This window comes from Varroa destructor, unplaced genomic scaffold, assembly GCF_002443255.2.
Source record: "Varroa destructor unplaced genomic scaffold, Vdes_3.0 BEIS01000005.1, whole genome shotgun sequence".
NCBI lineage: Eukaryota > Metazoa > Arthropoda > Arachnida > Mesostigmata > Varroidae > Varroa > Varroa destructor.
In genome coordinates, this window is record NW_019211458.1 from 4,445,605 (window position 1) to 4,463,027 (window position 17,423).

The window sequence follows — 17,423 nt, forward strand, 5'->3', positions numbered from 1 at the left end:
GGAGACAGAGATGTCAATGGTTTGACGGAAGAACGACAATAATAATAACATGAGAAATGAATAGTACTGGCAAAATTATGAACAATCGTGCTTCCTATGAGAATTGTAACGATAAAATTAACTATCGCAATTTGAGAGAAACAGTTAATGAGGACACCGACGAGCAGAATGGTCAGCTATGAGAACCTAATTAGAGCTAAAGTACGTCTATATATCATTGCCCAACTGCGTGCGTTGCTCTTATGTCCGTCTGACCGTGGAAGTGATATCATCGTAGGAAACACAAGCTCAAATCTCAATTATTGCCTGACCCTGTGTTTTTGCTTTATTTGCTATTTTGCCCTATTTATTTTTAAAGGAAGATTGTGATTTTTCCAGTGCCCAGCTCAGCTTCTATAGTCTTTCGCCTGCCACTCGTAAGTGTGCGTATCTTAAATGGTCGAAAAATTACTGGTGGTTAATGGTAATAGTTAAAGTTAAAGAAAATAATTTTATATATTAAAACAACTGTACTAAACTAAATATTTTCCGCGCTGGTCGACTACTTTCTGCCATTTTTCTGGTAAAACCGTAATTCTATTACTGTAGAACCCTGTGATTTCGGGACGAAAATTTGTGACAAGCGATTTCCGTACACGTTTATTGAAACTAAATGACCGACATTAAGGTAAGTCTGTTATATGGCAAATACATTAAAATTTCATATTCGTTTCAGTTTTTGTCGGATAGCTAAATATGCATATGGTTTGGAACTGTCATGATGGGAAACGACGCCTTCTTGTTCACTGGTCTTAATCGATTTTTTTCAATGGCATGTTGTCATCTTCTTAGTCGTTAACAGCAGAAATCCAAATCGATCGTTTTGCCGAGCGGCAGCAACTCATAATGCACATTTTTTTTCTAATCCCACCAAACACAGCATCATATTATCTGACGTCAATTCGGGCTATTCCACAAACTGTAGAGCCTTCTCGCATTTTGGCGTTGATTTACTCCGCACATCACAGTCGTATCCGATCCACTTCGTGATCAACCGTGTTAGGTGTAACTCTATTTTTGTTTCTGTAGAGTTTCGCAAATTAAAATATGATGATGTACTCTGGTGTTGCTTTGTACGGCACCCAAATAGAAAGTCTTTTTATTGTGTTTATTTGTCTTTAAAAGACGTACCTTTTACCATCTTAACGATGTCATAAGTACTCAGATGTTAAACTTGCTCAACCTTGGCAATAATTATATCGTTATTTTTGTAATCAGCCGTCCACTGCGAGAAGCACGTTTCGCAGTTCAATTTCCAGAATGAAAGCAACATAAGGCCATTTCCTTCAATAAGGTATCCTGACCACTAACAGCACATTTTTTTAATGGGTTTTGGCAACATCTGTGCCTCTATCGTAACAACATTATCAACTGTAACATATTTTTGCACAGATATCACCTCTCTTCAAGGTGCTCTATCTTAAGTCTGAATAAAAGCACATCCATTATCGCCAAACCTCATCTTTCAGATCACGCCAAGGTCAACCTGATACAACTTATATTACCTAAAACAAGTAAGCCGTCTACCTAGAAAAATCGTCGATACCTTGTCGACAACCCGAAATTACAATGCGTTTTTTTACACAACGTGACCGATCTTTGAACCTCATTGACGACATCTATATGTATATAATTAATTGAGTCCGGCTTGATATATAATTACCGCCAGTTTCATTTATGTGCTAGTTGTTTTCATCAGTTGTCTTTTTTGCTTTTTTTCCTCTGAAGTAACGGAAATTCATCTCTTTATCAGCCTACATGTCAAAGGCTCGCTGCTGTATATTACTGTCGCATGTTCCAAGCTTCTTTTATTCAGCTTGATGTTTCTGGTTTGTGCATAGCCCCTTTGAGGTTAGCGGCTGACCTGAGATGATCCTGTGGAACATGCGGACACTTAATGAAGAAGTATGACACAGGAAGGTATTGATTTTAGTGTGTTCGAAATCCAACTAAAGAAGTAAAGTGACTTGCTCTTTTTATCGTATCATTCAGCTTGCTCTCATTTCTTTTCTGCTTTGTTTTATAAATCATTATTAGCAGATAGCTTGTTCGCTCATGGTGGATCGCGCAACATGTCAACAGTACACTATTCTCAATCCACTCTTTGATTTTTCTGTTTTTACATTGACCAATACAGATTTTACAAATAATTATTACAAACATTTAACCAATATTTACAGTCCGTTATTGTAAGACGTTTTACCCATAGCGGCGTATAGACAGAGCATGGTAAATAGTTCGTATGCTGTAGAGCCGCAGAGGATGACATTATCTGGCACCGCTCGTTGGTTTCGAGGCATTTCGGTGGCGTAACAATGCATAACGCTGGGTTGTTCGATACTTCGTGGAAGACGTGGGTTGACGTTAGGGTAGAATGTTCGTCGATAGCCTCACGAACGTATTTCGGTAGTCAATGCTGACCAGAACGGCAAGCTCACCAACTATAATGTGTCAGTCCCCAAAATTAACGAAGCTACAACTGAAACCTTTCGTAAATGTCACTTTTACTGGTTTACTAGAAACGTTTAACCAAGATATACGTAGGCAGCTCAACGTCAGTTCAATCGTTTGCTGTGTCAGCAGCTCCCGAGACTCACAATCGCACACCGAGTTAAAGGGTTATTTTACGTCACTGCCAGCTTAGAGAATGAAGGACCGTTGTCAAAGATCAAGTTGGTGCAAGCCAAGATCGATGTGAGAAATCGATGCACCGTAAGGGAGTCGAGGTGACACCTGGATATTCGTTAGAGGTGGATCCATGGAATTCTTTTTTAATGAAGAGTTCGAGTAATACAGGTGACGCGCTATTGTCTACTATTAAGTAAAGTAAGTGATAAGCACTGAAAATTATCTTGATGAAATGGGTGAAGAAGTACGTTAGCTCACCTCCTGCGTCTACTAGTCTACACGCTGATCGTAGGGGTGACATTTCCTATTGCACTCAAATGTTCGTTTAGGTTAGTGTCCTATATCTCCTGTAAGACAATCATAAAAACTTCCCTCTTTATTTGATTTTCGCTTTCTGGGTTGGACCATAAGTTTTTCCTATCAATAACCTTAAGGTTTCACAATGCCGTGGCTGTGAGCACCAAAGTAGCTACTGTCGCTATCGTGTGGTAGTACTGGTAATTTTCAGTGTGCGTTGGATCCCTTATGCAAGACTTCTGAAACTCGCTATCGTCGTATCGGTGCCGCCAAGACCGGGCATCCCAAAAATGTCATCGATTCTAACACCAACATCGACACACGTCTTTTTCCTTTGCTTAGGTCGTGGACGTTTAACAGTAATCCAGCCAGTTGCCTATGACCTTCTTAGCGTCAGCTATTACTGCCTTGACACGATCCATGCCTCTAAGTCGTAAGCCTGTCGCGGTTTTGCCTTGTGTGCCATGATCATCAGTAGTTACCGCAAGAATGAGTTTCTAGGTCCTTGCTTCAGTTATCATGATCGATCCTATCAAACGCCTGATATGCCGGGGATAAAAACTTAATGATAACTCTTTTTTTTTTCTTTAGGTAAGGTGTTTTTCCTTCCCTTTCGTTTTGCTCCACAGCAACTTGTGCGGCCTTCCGCAAGGACCATACTTTATATTAGTTAAAAGTTCTTCCCGTTTTCACTTTAGGAGACCTTCCTTCTCGGCTGTTTTTATCTTTAGAAAGACTACTAATAAGTTTTATTGTCAGATATGGGTCTGCATAGCTTTTTCTTGCTTAAGGTCGCGGCAAGCTCGTAGGCAGCCTCTCCAAACGTTCTCTACGTCTACGAGATTTACTTCCCTTTGGATGCCTGAGCTCGCAATGTTGTTTTAGTAGTTCATACAAGGCTGCCAAATTTGGCGGGGGCCTCTAGTCATAATTCCCGTCTCATTGCTGTGCTAGTTTCTTACTCTCTTTGGTGTAATTTCTTGAAGGACAGGGCGATTACGTTCTAGGGGTGGAGCCTCCCTTAAGCATGTTGTATTTAATGCATCAGTGATTATTCACGTTTCCTTATTTAGCACCCTTAAGCGTTCAATCTCCAGAACAAGTGCAAACTCACAAATTATGAAGTAAACGTGAAGGATTCCTTGGTCACTGTAGAAGGTTTGTATTTCTTGATCGTTAGTTGTAGTCAGATTGTGTTTTGCCACCAAATCCTCGATTAGGGAGTCGCTAGTGTTCGTGGCGTAGGGATCTCAAGTTGCAGAAGCTTGGTCGAGGTCTCCTGAGAATACCAAAAAAAGGGATTCAGTATCTTAAACAAAGCCTTATAAATATTTCAGCAATTGTTCAAGCTCTCCATTGTGCGTTTTGAGCAGCTACAGCAGAAATGAAGCCTCCTTACCCTCTAATATTTCGACGCAAAAAAGCCCTTCTCGGTGGCATTTGCTCTTGTGAAAGCTGTTTTTGTTAGTATGTTTCTTCCATTCCTTTTTTCGGAATGCAATCTATATTAGATTCGCTTTTAAGCAGTAAGTCCATTTCTCCATTATTGTCACCTCCGTGAAATCGTCACAATTCACATGTGAGGCTGTCCAACAGTTATAGAATTTCGACGTTTCATTGCACTCACCTGTGACATCTTTTTCCCGTAATTACATCATTTGTACATTCCTTCGCTTTGTATCCGCTCTTTGGCGCTTGAGACGGCGAGGACCCACTCAACAACCAAATATGAGGTCCAACTGATGAAGAGGTAGCCAGCTTCTGTGAATTATTTCATTGCGTCGTCGCCTGAAAATCGTACTGTTATGGGAAGTCATCTGGTAGACCCCGTCATAAGTTTATCTAGAATAAGTTTACCCTTTATGCTTGGAATCCGGTCTCTCGTTCTAAATACGGCTTTTTTGGTGATACCCTTCCCTTGATTCTTAATCATTGCCTCCCTACGCATCTCAACTTGTACGATTGTCTTCCTGTAGTCGAAAGAGCTCAAGAGAACCCCTCGAGCGCTCTCCGAGCTTGCAACTGATGTAGCCATTGTTTAGTCCTAAAACGTTGATAACGACTCCGTTGTGCTGTGTCAAATCAGCCTCCTGCTCTAGTTTTTCGAGTATGTCTGTCTAAATGCATCCCGCGATTCTAAACTAGGATGGAGCTTCTTTGAAGGCTTTCTTTGCTTATTGCCAGCTTCCTATTACGTTTATTATTTATGACTATAAAAATAATGATTAGGCTCTGTCTAATAATATAGCTATGCATAACGAATAGTAATAGAATGTATATATTAGTTATTATGTAGCTAATATATACATTCATAAATATCCTTGATGCCGCTATCTTCGCCGTCGTTTATCAGATTACTGGGTATTTTCTTCGTGGATTTCGGGGCAATTTTCTTGGCCGTCCTGAGCATATGGTTGATCAGTTTTCATGCTTTCACTCTCGTGGCTTACTTTCAGAATCTGATAATCTAGAATAAAACCTAGTGTGAGTTTTCTCCTCTTCTCCCATCTTTATGTGGTTCTAAATTTAACATCGCTTGCTTTCACCGGTGAAACCGTAGAATTCGGTGGATATATTTTGAATGTTAGTGCGTTCGCGATGTCAGCATCTGTAAATTTTGTCCCAGCTGGGCATGTTCGCAAACATATTTCTAGATCATTTCATATTTAATAACAACTCTAGGTTTTTCTAGGAGTTCCCTGTATTAGTTAGTTTCTCGATTGTTTTTATCCTCGGGTCCTCTGCAATCGTCTTTGGGTTTGCACGCCGAAAATGTGAAAATTTACCATAGGTTCGCTTTTTGGATCGTTTTGTATACTCTTGTTCTTTTCTAAGAATCTGCGCTATTTTACCCGGCTATGAAAGGATTCGCTTTTTGATTAATCGGTCTGTGCGTATTTTTATGTAGTAGTCTGTCATTTGTTTAGGAATATGGTATACACATTCAGTTTATTGCTATAATGGCCAGTTTATTCTGTTTCCTTAGCCAGCTTTGTGTGCTGTGTGTAAGATAAAATCCAACGGTTCTAATGTACTATATGACGTATCAAATTTTTATTTTTTTGTTAAAATGAAAAGATAACCAGGATATGCCACTGTGTTTCGCCTGCTTAGCCGGAAATCGAAATCGGAACTGACTTTATAAGATTTGCGGCAGGTAACGAAGCTGTGAAGTAGGATTTTGACGATTTGACGATCCCAAATGATCCACAAGTAACGATGGAAGATTGATAAAATCACATAGATATAAAAAGAAGCAATTGTATAATAATGGTCTTGCATGAGAATGCAAATGTACACGATATTTGCCTAAGACTATTATAAATTTTATCTTTTCTTAAGAGAAGTACGAGCCCTTTACGAGCCATATTTTCGTATTCAGCGATCCGTGTTTATCGATGAAGTGAATGTCACTAGCTTTGTAACGATTTGTGGGCCTTCTGTTTACATGGTCTGGTTGCTGGTTTCCATCGCCAAAGAAGTGTACTTGTGTCCATTAAACGCCTTGCGACTCGGCATCTGTAACGGTTTAGCACCGGTAGGAAGCCAGTCACAGAGGCAGCAGGTAACAAACTTCAGTACGTCGACGATGAAACGAACAGTGCTTTTCCAACTGCTGAAGCGATCGAATTTTATGATAATGGCGACTGAGACATTATAAACAAGTGTGAAAATTTCAAGGCTATCCATAATGCGTAACAACTTACAGGGCCAATCAGATTTACAAAACACAGCTAAGACGGTCTGAACTACCACGAGATATTATACTCGGGTTTATATACCGAAATTCCGCGCATGAATAGGTCAGTTATATTGCACGTTCCAGGAATATGATGCCAATCGTTTGCAAACAACGGCTTTTGCAGTTGAGTCGTGCGGTTGTAAGCAAAAGGCTTTCAGGAGTCCGCTTAGATTTTCCTGCACCAGTAGCAAATAGTCGTCAGATTCAAGATATGGGGAATGCGGTTTAACTTAATCAACGGCCTCTCAAGGATATGGGAGTATGCAGGCAGTCATCAGCTTCAAACCAGGCATAAACTCTTTTTGGAGAGGCGAGCTGCGATCTAAGTAGTAAACATTTGTAAATATTGTCGACTTAAGCTAATTGCAGGTAGGCCATGGCAACGTACGCAGCTTTGGAAGCCCCACCGTAGACATGGAAATGATAATCGTGATCTGATTGAAAACGAAAGCGCGGGAGAGAGTGTCATATGGTCAGTCCACAAAAATCATTGAATACTATGAGGAGCGCATTTTTCTACCAGGCTGCCCACAATCATTGGCCGACGTAACATTACAATCAATTTCTTATGCATATGTTTTCCATTTGGCTAGCGGTATATGACTTGAACCAAACCATAAGACAATCTTGTTGGTGAATCTGAAGACTTTGTCCTCGGTGGCGAATCTGCGCCGAACGTGACCCGGATTACTTGAAAGCAGCAAACACAATTATCAGTTGCTCCTTACGACAAAAGAAATTACTTCATTATAGCAGCGTTTAAATATTTCGAAATTGCGAAGAAATTATTGATGTCTACAATTAAATAGCGTAGTGCAGTTTCTATTGTTTAGCAGTTCTGTAGTCAAATGTTGCTTCAGTACTGCGACAGAGTAAGAGCAGCCATTTTAAGACAGAGAATCTGCCTTAAAGCCGCAGTAGCGTCAATAGATAGTACAGATCAAGCAACTTGATTCTTAGATCCCTATTGCTTCTAATGATCAGAATCTTTCCACATTTATTGCCGACTTATACAACGAGGCAACAACCCAGTATATTAGGCGCACGCGCACAATGACATCCTGGCTGACTGAAATACAAATGAATTCAAATGACCAGTCTAGCTTCCTGTAGCATTACTGGTTACCAACTGAGAGGCTCGTATATAAAAAAAGTTGCCAAAAGCAGTCCTCACTAATAATCGTGGTACCATTGACGCGTCACTGAAACTGTTAGGGCCACTCGACTATGGACCCTCTGTTCGGCGGGCTAACGCATAGTGGTGCAAAATTTATAGTCTTCAAACACCTGACACTTTTTACGCTTTCGAAAGCAAGATTCAATTTTGTCAAAAGCAGACACGACACTTGCTTTACCAACCTATAATCTGTCTTCGCTTTTGGTAGGCGACTCTTTTCCACGATCCCTCTCTTTGAGTGCATGCTATTACCACGGTCAGTGTCGCCTGTGTGTGAAGGTTTGCTTTTTATTAGATCCGTCTGTCGTTGCTGCCGATAACCCTGTTGCGTCGCCAATCCGCGCTACTGATGTCGCTATAATGGCGATGAAGCGACGACGAGCGTAAACGCTGAGTCTGAAAAGCAAAAGTGGCATACGTGATGCTTAAGATTAACAAAAAGACTGCTTATCTGGTCAGCTTTAGTACCATCTATTTGCGAGGTCATCTGCACTATTGGGCTGTCTTTTCCGGCTGTCTTAACATTCAATTACCAAATTTCCGAGGACACTTTTACGCCATGTTCCTCGAAATTAGCTAGCGTATTTAGCTAGCGGAACACTTACCTCGGTTTTTGTCATCACCGAAGCTTGGACATCATTAAGCAATTGGTATAGCAGCTTGCTGCCACTATTGTCTCTACACACGATTGTCATACAAAAATTTTTTAGTCCACAACCATACACACAAATGGGCAAAAGGTCATATTTTAAAGTGCTCTTCCTGTGTGCAATAACTTTTTTATTAAGTACTACAAACTAATGCTAACAATTTGGCTACTGAGCATGTTGTGACTTCATTACGGAGCATATAGGAAATTTTGGTTTTATCAATGGCATCATTTGTAGCACTTAATGAAGGACAGAGATATACAATAATATGAGAGAGATTTAATTTTTCTAGACTATTTGGGTATCTGAGTAAAAAAACATACCAACATGCACCATTCGTCGCATTTTATTTTCTAAATCATCATTACCAGTAAATCATGCGCACTCCCGATGGGATGTAGAGCATGTCAAAAATGTATCATTCCCAGTATATTAATTAATTTTGCTATTCATATAACGACCAAAACAGATTTTGTAAATTATTATTGCAAGAGAATGAAAACCATTCATTCGACAAATGTCATTCAGCAAGATCAGATGAGCCCTGGTCTTATTCACTTTTTTTTAGCTCCGTATTGCTTTCACTTGTTACGCGCACATTTTTCAACTTCTTTTGAAGACTCCTTTCCAATTAAATTTGCGCTATCTTATGTGCTGGTGTGGAGAGCTGATCCCGTGTGGAAGTTATGAAAAGTCAATCCGCATGAAGCTTAATAGTCGCAACTAATATATTGTACCCGATTCAGATCGTCAACGAAATTCAATAAGTGTAAACAATTCTTATTTTACTTTTCTCTTGTCATTTTTGCCTTTGCGTCGTTGTCATGTTTACCTACTCCTGTAATCCGATATTTTTTAGACGATTCAGACAACTGATGGCATACCTATTCTGTTTCCTTCAAGTGTACAGTTTTAGCTACGTCGTTGGAGAAAAAGTGTGTGAACATTTTTGAGGAGGGCATTATACTTTTTCAGGCAGGGCAGCTAGACTGGGTGACAATACAATATTTTCTATGAGAAATTGATTATACATCTAGATTTCTCCTAACATTAAACATCTAAAAATACTGTCAAACAAGGTTTTTGTAGATTTGACTAGTAGTAGCGCTGCGTGTTTATTAAAATCGAATTGGGCGGTCACTTGTACATTTACGCTTTGCGTTACAACAACAAAAATAATGTGACACAATCCATTTCATAACTAGAGGCCTAATATTTTAATACAACAGAGTTTTGGTTTGCAAAGAGCATCCGCAGTGTTTTCATAACACCTACGTACGATATCACGATATATAGACTGCGAGAACCTTGATTTACAATTGCATAATAAATCTTAAGGTTCTCAGCACACTTGAAGCATTTTGTAGTTTTCCGTGGATATTGGTTCATATTTATAATATAGCATATAACAGTAGAGAGGCACCAGCCCCATGCGGAACACTAGAAATAGCTGAGTAAGACTGACTTATATCATTATCGACTTGACTCAGCAGGAACAATTCGATTATAAGGAGTGAAACTACTCCACCGCAGGCGCTTTTCTGATCAAGATATATACATGAGAAAAATGTACGCGCATTTGTGTACAGTTGTGTCCAGGTGAAGCGGTATGTAGAGAACCGTACTCTACCGGATCAGGTATTCGTTACTTGTTATTTTGAAAACGTAAAAACAACCTATGGAACATCGAGATAGAGGACTATAAATCTCAATATTGGTCTTAAGTCCTTTCTTACAAACTGGGACGATTATAATTTGTCGAAGTAACCCACGTATCATGCCATCAGAATACGACTTTTTGGGAATCGATTTAGGAGCGCGACTATGAAGAAAGCCTACATCCTGTAAAAAAATTGGCAGGATAATATTGGGAATGTAATAATTTCGGCTTAACAAGTTAAAAATCGCTATTTCAAAAAAACAACGGCCATGTCTGGATTATCTAGAAGTTCATTCCTACATGTAGAAAGGGCTAAAAGGAAACACGTGACCGGTACAGATAGGAGAAATGTTCGGAAAGTAGAATTTCAATGTATGAATGACGGGTGCGTCCTAAGAATTCTAAAATCAAAAAAGATTTACCATCTGATAAACGGCCGTTAGTCAAGAAGATGCGGATACTTTGAAATTAAGCTCCTATTCGGTTAATACTTTTTTTGCGACATGCATCAGTTTCCTGGATAGAGCATAGGAACATTTTTGGGTGAAGTGCATTCAGATTTCAATACACTTAGTTTTCAATTACACGAATACAACCGGTCGAGTCGGTAGATACGTGTAAAGCTCTTAACAAGGAAGGTATAGCATTTTATAAACCTGTATATTCCGTTCATGCTATCATAGTTCTAGACAATGAAGTCCAATTTGTGATATCAAGGTAAGCAGCTGTTCCCTTACAATCAATTTTCCTGTATCTGGTTTTTCATGTGAAAAAGCAGACGTTACCGACTCTCTCAGGATGTTAATAAGGATAGCTTTGTGATTTATTTCAATAGAAAAAAGCTGCAGGATGATTCTCTTAAATAGGTTTGGAACATATTATGGGGCATAAAGCCAAAAGTAGGTCTAGAATTGAGCCGGACCATTTTTACATAAACAACTTACCGCTAGGTGTTTCCTTGTGATGTGATATCATAGGATAGCTGTTGTCCAGTTGATGTCGGATAAAAAAATAATTAACAACTATCACATAAGCTCTACTATCACAGTAGTCTATTATAGTACATATATCTCAGAAGTTTGTACGAATATCCACATTTCCAAAGTTTTGCTATGTAATAGCAAAATAAGGTGTAGCTTGTTGTGGCTACCAACAAAGGTAACGTATTCATCAGAGACTGTATGGCTAGCTCTAACTGCGTTGAAATGGTATTTGCTAAAAATGCGAACTTTACCACCGCACGAAGAACAGTCATACCGGAACACATTGTGATCGTCATTTTTGATAACACTGTGTGGACTAATCAGTAGGAGTCAGTAGGATCGAGCATTTCGAGTTTCTCGATGAAACAGCCGTTGAGGTAGAAAAACTTTACTTCCTCCTCTAGCTCGTGAGACCTGACAATTTAGGTCAAGCAGAACAGTACAGGCATTCACAAGAGAATCATTAGGTTGATTAGTGGTGTCATCACATTTGAGGTAGATCTTCTCCGTAAATGGTCGTCCCGCGTGTGGTTCGATGATGCTCCCTAAAACTAGGAAGTAGGGTCCATTATGAACTTTTCTCGCCACTGTAATTGATGATTCCTAAGTTTCAAATTGAGTGCGTAACTTGCATACTGAAAGCAAGGGTTTTAGTTTGGGCGTGACAGCTCGATACAAAGTAATTGTAGCGCAATTTAGAGTGATTCTTGAAATAAAAACACGTTTCTTGAAAATGCGGGCAATTGCGGGAACAAGAACGGTTCCATCAGTAGCCGTATCGTTCATTGCGTTTCGAGACAGATTTGCACTCTGTCTCTCACTGCGTTTACATACCAACAGAGGAGACAAGGTTCCTAGTTTGTTAATAAACAAAAACAGCTGCGTACGTAAAGGCAATATCTGTAGAGACGAAAAAAGTATGGTAGCAATGGACGCTCTAAATGCAGGATCGACTTTATGTACGGCCGTGAACTCGAATGCCAATTGATACTGTTTATTTAAAGAGAAATCGACTATATTGACTCACGCATCATGCAAATCCTTTTTGCAGTTTAGACCTAATTGTAAATAGAGTTGTCAGCTCCGCGATACGCCACGGTACAGGGACATAAAAGCCAGATGGGCTTTCTGCACTTCATATAAATAAGAATTTATACGTGATCCATGCGGATAGTCAACGGCCTCCGGATGAATCGAGAAATCCAATAGCTTTAGGTTTTGACTATCAATAGATTTTCTGAGGCAACGTTTGACTTACTTTACAATTTTTGTTTTGTGTAGTCAACCAATCAAAGTGAAAGAGGGGAATTATACTTAAATTAAGTGTAACTCAATGACTATCAATCGCCTAATGGGTCATAATCCAGTAATACAGAACGGCAAATGCCGAATGGTTAGTCCGTAAACTTAATATAGCTTCTCATGCAAACTAAACTGTCGTCGTCGACAAACAGCCTGAAAGCGTTGACTTCCGTACTCATAACAGACTTGGAGAAAAGAGTATCATATGTTCTCCCGAAATAGCAAGCCTAATCCAGCTTCAGGATACGCCATTTTGTAGAAGAAAGCTCCTACAAAATCGATAAAGGATTTTATAAGTGTGCTTAGGATTTAGTTTTTTTTTAATTTCTCATATCCCATGTTTAGGAAACTCCAGAATCGGAAATCTATGAGACATTAAGGGCCTCAAGTCAACTACGGAGAGTTTAGTTTACGCGTGCGAACGCACTCAGCACCGTGTTATCCAATGGAAAATCATTTGGGATAGTTTTTTAGTAACTAGCAGAATTCGGGCCTTTGTCTCCTGTTCATTAAAGTGGGCCTCTGGTTTCAAAACAAGTAATTTCCTTTCAGCGCAAAACGAATCAGGCTTATCTTTCCAATCTGATGATCCAGCTAACCTATGTATCTGGATAAAAATATCTGTACAAAAGATCGGCCCACTTGCCGTTTCTCGGGCGATGCGTCCATTGAACAGAGCCGTATATTTCAATTTTTCCTAAGACGAGTTCTTGCAAAAATTTCCAAGCATTATATACATATATTTATAATTAACAGCTTGGATTTGATTATTAGCTATTATCATATTGTGCACAGCCAGCTTACACATAATGAAGCTTTTTTAAAACCTCTTTATAAAAGGAACCTAACCTTATAACCTTATTGTACACATGACATGACACAACAATGTTTTACAGATAGTGGAAGTTGATATAGCTGCTTATAACTGATCTTATTTGTATGATATTGATAAACGATCACCATGCTACATCAAAATTTATCCATTCAACTTATGTCTCGATCCCTTTTCCATCTTTGGTTCTTTATCCAGCCTGGGCGAGATACATCTAAATAAGCAATTTAATCATCTAATGACTCCTTCGACATCGAAGTCTAGCTGAATAGAACGTCGCGGTTGAACTCGTTTTGTGTCGTCTTAAACTATTCAGACTATTTGATATGATTATTTGATATGATTGATGAAGTTTGGTGGGTACTTCTAAGAAAGGTTTTTTTTCGCTTTGAATGCCTACATCATGTATTGATAGATCTTCTATGCGTCACGCGAGCGATGTACTGTATTTCAATAGGCCAGCAGATCTTAACTATTATGTATCTTATTGTTCACAATGCATTTTATTTTGTATTGCTTTTCAGTTTTAGTTACTTTACCTCAGAGATTTACAAACTGGCCATTATGGGTGCTGCGATCATGATTAGATCACGAATCATTATATATAGCAGCGCCGGTTTGGGGAGTAGTCTGTGTTGAGTCATACGGTGAAGACCCTCTGTTGAGTGACTATTTTTACAGACGGAGAGTGAAACGTTCGCCTCTGGTAACTAGCAAGTTTTCCAGTGGCTGGAAGCAAGGGTTGATTATGTTTTGTAAGTGTTCTAACAGCCTAATTGATCTGTGGTTCTGTAAGATATGTCCCCGCTTGAACCATAAAGAAGTACCCCGAATAATTGAGTCGACCAGATGTAAACTGTGTTGGGTGTAACCAAGTCAAAAGTGTCAAAATCCAACGAACTTATATAAGATCGGTTAATGAATCACTGTGATATCACTGTGAAAAATTTGCAAAAAAAAAAAGCAAAAATTTTGTTATTGGGATTTCATTAGACTGCTCGTCACAATTAACGCTTAAAAGCATAGAGAAGCATTTGGTGTAGCCGACTACCAGCAAATTGTACTCGCAAGCTAAAGAAAATCGGTGAGTCAATCAATAACGATATTTAACGCCAGAAAATGTATGTTTTCAAGTTAAATAACCTAAGCCATTTTATTTGGGCTCTAGAATAACAACTAAGACCTCTTAACCACGACGATTTGAAGCGCAAATCGAAAAATTAAATATATATGCGGTCCGACGAAACGCTAACTGATAAAGCGGGCCAGCCAATAGTCGGCATGGAGCATATGTAGAGTACGCAAATAATACCAACGGTATTCAAGCAGTATTAGCAACATTTCTCCAGTGTCATTCTAGAAAAGGGCTATAAATTGACTCAGGTCTTTAAATTACCCTAAAATGGTAGGGCACAACAAGCGGCCTTCGCAGACCCAGGGGCCGATTCAATGGCAAGGTGCCTGCAAAAACTAGAGACCTCGCACAAGAATAGCGAAGGAGTGTGACGGTTGGTGACATCGAACCTTTTCATCGAACAATTTCCAAATGCTACTACATGGAAAAGTCGGGTGTCACAGACCGCCTAAAATCACCATTCACGAACACCTAACAATTATGGCCTGCCAGCACCTAACATTGCTGCAGATTTATTGTTAATAACTTTTGCACTACCAACACTAGTTCGTCTTGAAATAAGTGACTCGGCTCTACCAGCTAAACTTTTCACAAGCCGAAAAATTCTTAGACCAAGGCATCTTGGCAACATGGGGGAACGTTACTCTTGGAGACTTATGGCATATTACAAAGCTGAGCAGGTTAGCAGAACTCGATAGAAAGTACAAATTAGAAAGAGCTTTTTGGTTCCCAAAAAAAAGTCTATAGGAGCATGCCGTTTTTATTACTTGGCAAATATGTACTTGTTGAAACTGTTGTAGAATGCGTCCTGACCGAGTTGGTTTTCCAAAGAAAGAGATCTTGTTGTTGCCAGGTCAACGGATTTCTATTAACATTACGCTTAATTACGATAGGACACACTACAAATATGATGCATACCCCACTCTACTGCGAATAATACCAGTTAGCAAATCGATAGATCTTTCGCCAGAGGAACTAGCAGCATTTGCACAAACGACAACACACACAGAAATTCGGCATCACGCATTGAACTCATAGCGCTCACTTAACAGCAGCTCTGTATGCCAAATGTTTTACGTTCAATACCTCAGCTGATAGGCATTACTTCAGGCAGTTAGCTGAAATGAAGTGTGTCTATGCAAGCTTATGAATGCGGACCAATTCATGCGTCACTAACTTTAGTAGGCAACTGCTAAGACTGCACCATGACGGGGAATGCCCTATACCCTTGCGCCGGAAGACCAGTCGAGTTATGTGGTCACCACAGTGGCCACAGTTACAACGAAAGCAGCAATAACCATTATAACAGCAGCTGCTATGGGAATTCCCAGATGAGCAACAACGGTGACCGGCAGCAGAGCCAAGACTGCGTGGAGCTGGAGGAACCGCGAAGCAAAAAAGGAGGAACAGAGCTAGCAGCCGGTTCTTTTCAGATAACGATAGGAACTAGGTGTATAGCATTGTGATATCTGTAGGTAATAGACAATGTATTAATTAAGCAAAACGATCTATTAATTTATTACTTGTCTCTGGAGCACTAACATAAACCCCGTACACGCAAACTGGTATGCAATAGTTGCCAAGGCTCACATTGCGATTTATAAGAACTGATGGTGAGACAAGAGAAATTGTTATCAACGTTACATAACGAAGAAACATAGTAAGTCTTTTTTTATCTAATGGGTTGTGAGATAGATCGTACACAATACATATATGTATATCAGGTGAAGCATGAGATTCTTTGAAGTTTATCTAGCTATTAAAATTTCAGTCAGCTCTGAACTACTGTTTAGAGGCCAAGTAAACCATTTGCGACCATTTAAAAATCAATTAATACTACTGCAAGTATCCTCATTTTTCTACTGCTACAACTAATTTTATAATGGCTTAGAAGGTTTCGCTTGTTTCTAAAACCTTATTAACCAGACTAATACAAGATCGAACCGCAGCTATGGCATAAGCAATACGAGATGCAATAATACTCAACACAACATATTTTACTTCGAATTTAGACGAAGAATTCATAGAGAAAATATACAAACCAACCTAAAAACCCAGTCAAGGTACCAGTTGGTGAAGACCGCCCGACCATTTTGGCAAGTTTATATTTATTTTGCTGGTGCAATAAAAAAATGTTTTTAATTCATGTAGATGCCTGTTTTAAGTAACTCGAGGTGTATCGGTACGATCAGTTGAGAAAATATTCTTAAGCTTTGGCAATCTCAGAACTATAGTAAGTGACAACGGATTGCAGTTCACTGTGCAAATGCCGATTGAACTATACCAATTAGAGCAAAACATATTAGAACTGCTCCATGTCACGCCCAACATGACGAATTGTCGATATACAATATTTAAAAGAGCCCACAAAAAGCTGCGACGAACAAGAGATCAAGATGGGGGCACGATGTTGTGGCGAAGCAACCCCAATTCCAACTGTTTATCGAACAGGGAATGAAGAACGATCTTGAATCTCTTGATATTCCACGGCAAAAAAATAAAGACTACCGAAACAACACTTTCACCTTCAGATCGTACCCAAAGTTATATGAAGAGAATTCATAATTGTCAAGACGTATTTTAGAGGGATACTAGAAAATGAGAAGATCCTAACTGGAGATCCAATTAGAAAAGGTAATGTATATAGTATAAGCAGACAATTCTGAATTCTTTGCATTAAGTTGAAGTGGAAAGCTAAACTTTTCTCAAATGCGATGTTCGAAAAACTACTGTCAACAGAAAATCAATTAACCCTGCCAAGGATCACTTCAGAAAAAGTTATACCATTTTGGATGACCAGAACCTATCGAATAGCACATTTTTTTCGTAAATCGCTTCCTTGAGGTCTGAAAGAAACTGCAAATAGCGGAATAATTAGCTGCGATAGGCGATAAGGCACTTTGAATGTCCCCTAATTTGCTTCAGTCATAACCAACAGGCAAAATATAAAATGATAAGTTTTTCCACTGAATCTCTAT

The 17,423-nt window shown here is 39.3% G+C and overlaps 1 protein-coding gene and 1 long non-coding RNA gene across 16 annotated transcripts in view; one reads left to right on the top strand and one right to left on the bottom strand.

Annotated features, from left to right (window-relative positions):
- Positions 1 to 593: 593 nt before the first annotated feature.
- The window catches only part of LOC111251767 (uncharacterized), a 39,216-nt gene continuing 22,386 nt past the window's right edge, over positions 594 to 17,423 (bottom strand). For 6 of the 15 annotated variants that reach the window (XR_015328648.1, XR_015328649.1, XR_015328647.1 and 3 more), the window contains 4 exons: positions 8,066 to 8,279; positions 5,272 to 7,396; positions 4,592 to 4,752; positions 594 to 4,243 (listed from right to left, as the gene is read on the bottom strand). This is a non-coding gene — a long non-coding RNA (uncharacterized LOC111251767). Of the gene's footprint in view, positions 4,244 to 4,591; positions 4,765 to 5,271; positions 7,397 to 8,065; positions 8,280 to 17,423 lie in introns of all 15 variants that reach the window. The other 9 variants (XR_015328653.1, XR_015328654.1, XR_015328650.1 and 6 more) reach the window with 9 other exon arrangements.
- LOC111251769 (uncharacterized) overlaps positions 2,734 to 17,423 on the top strand; it is a 32,204-nt gene continuing 17,514 nt past the window's right edge. The window contains exon 1 of the transcript XR_015328645.1: positions 2,734 to 2,865. The gene's annotated coding sequence lies outside the window, so the exon portion shown is untranslated. The remainder of the gene's footprint in view (positions 2,866 to 17,423) is intronic.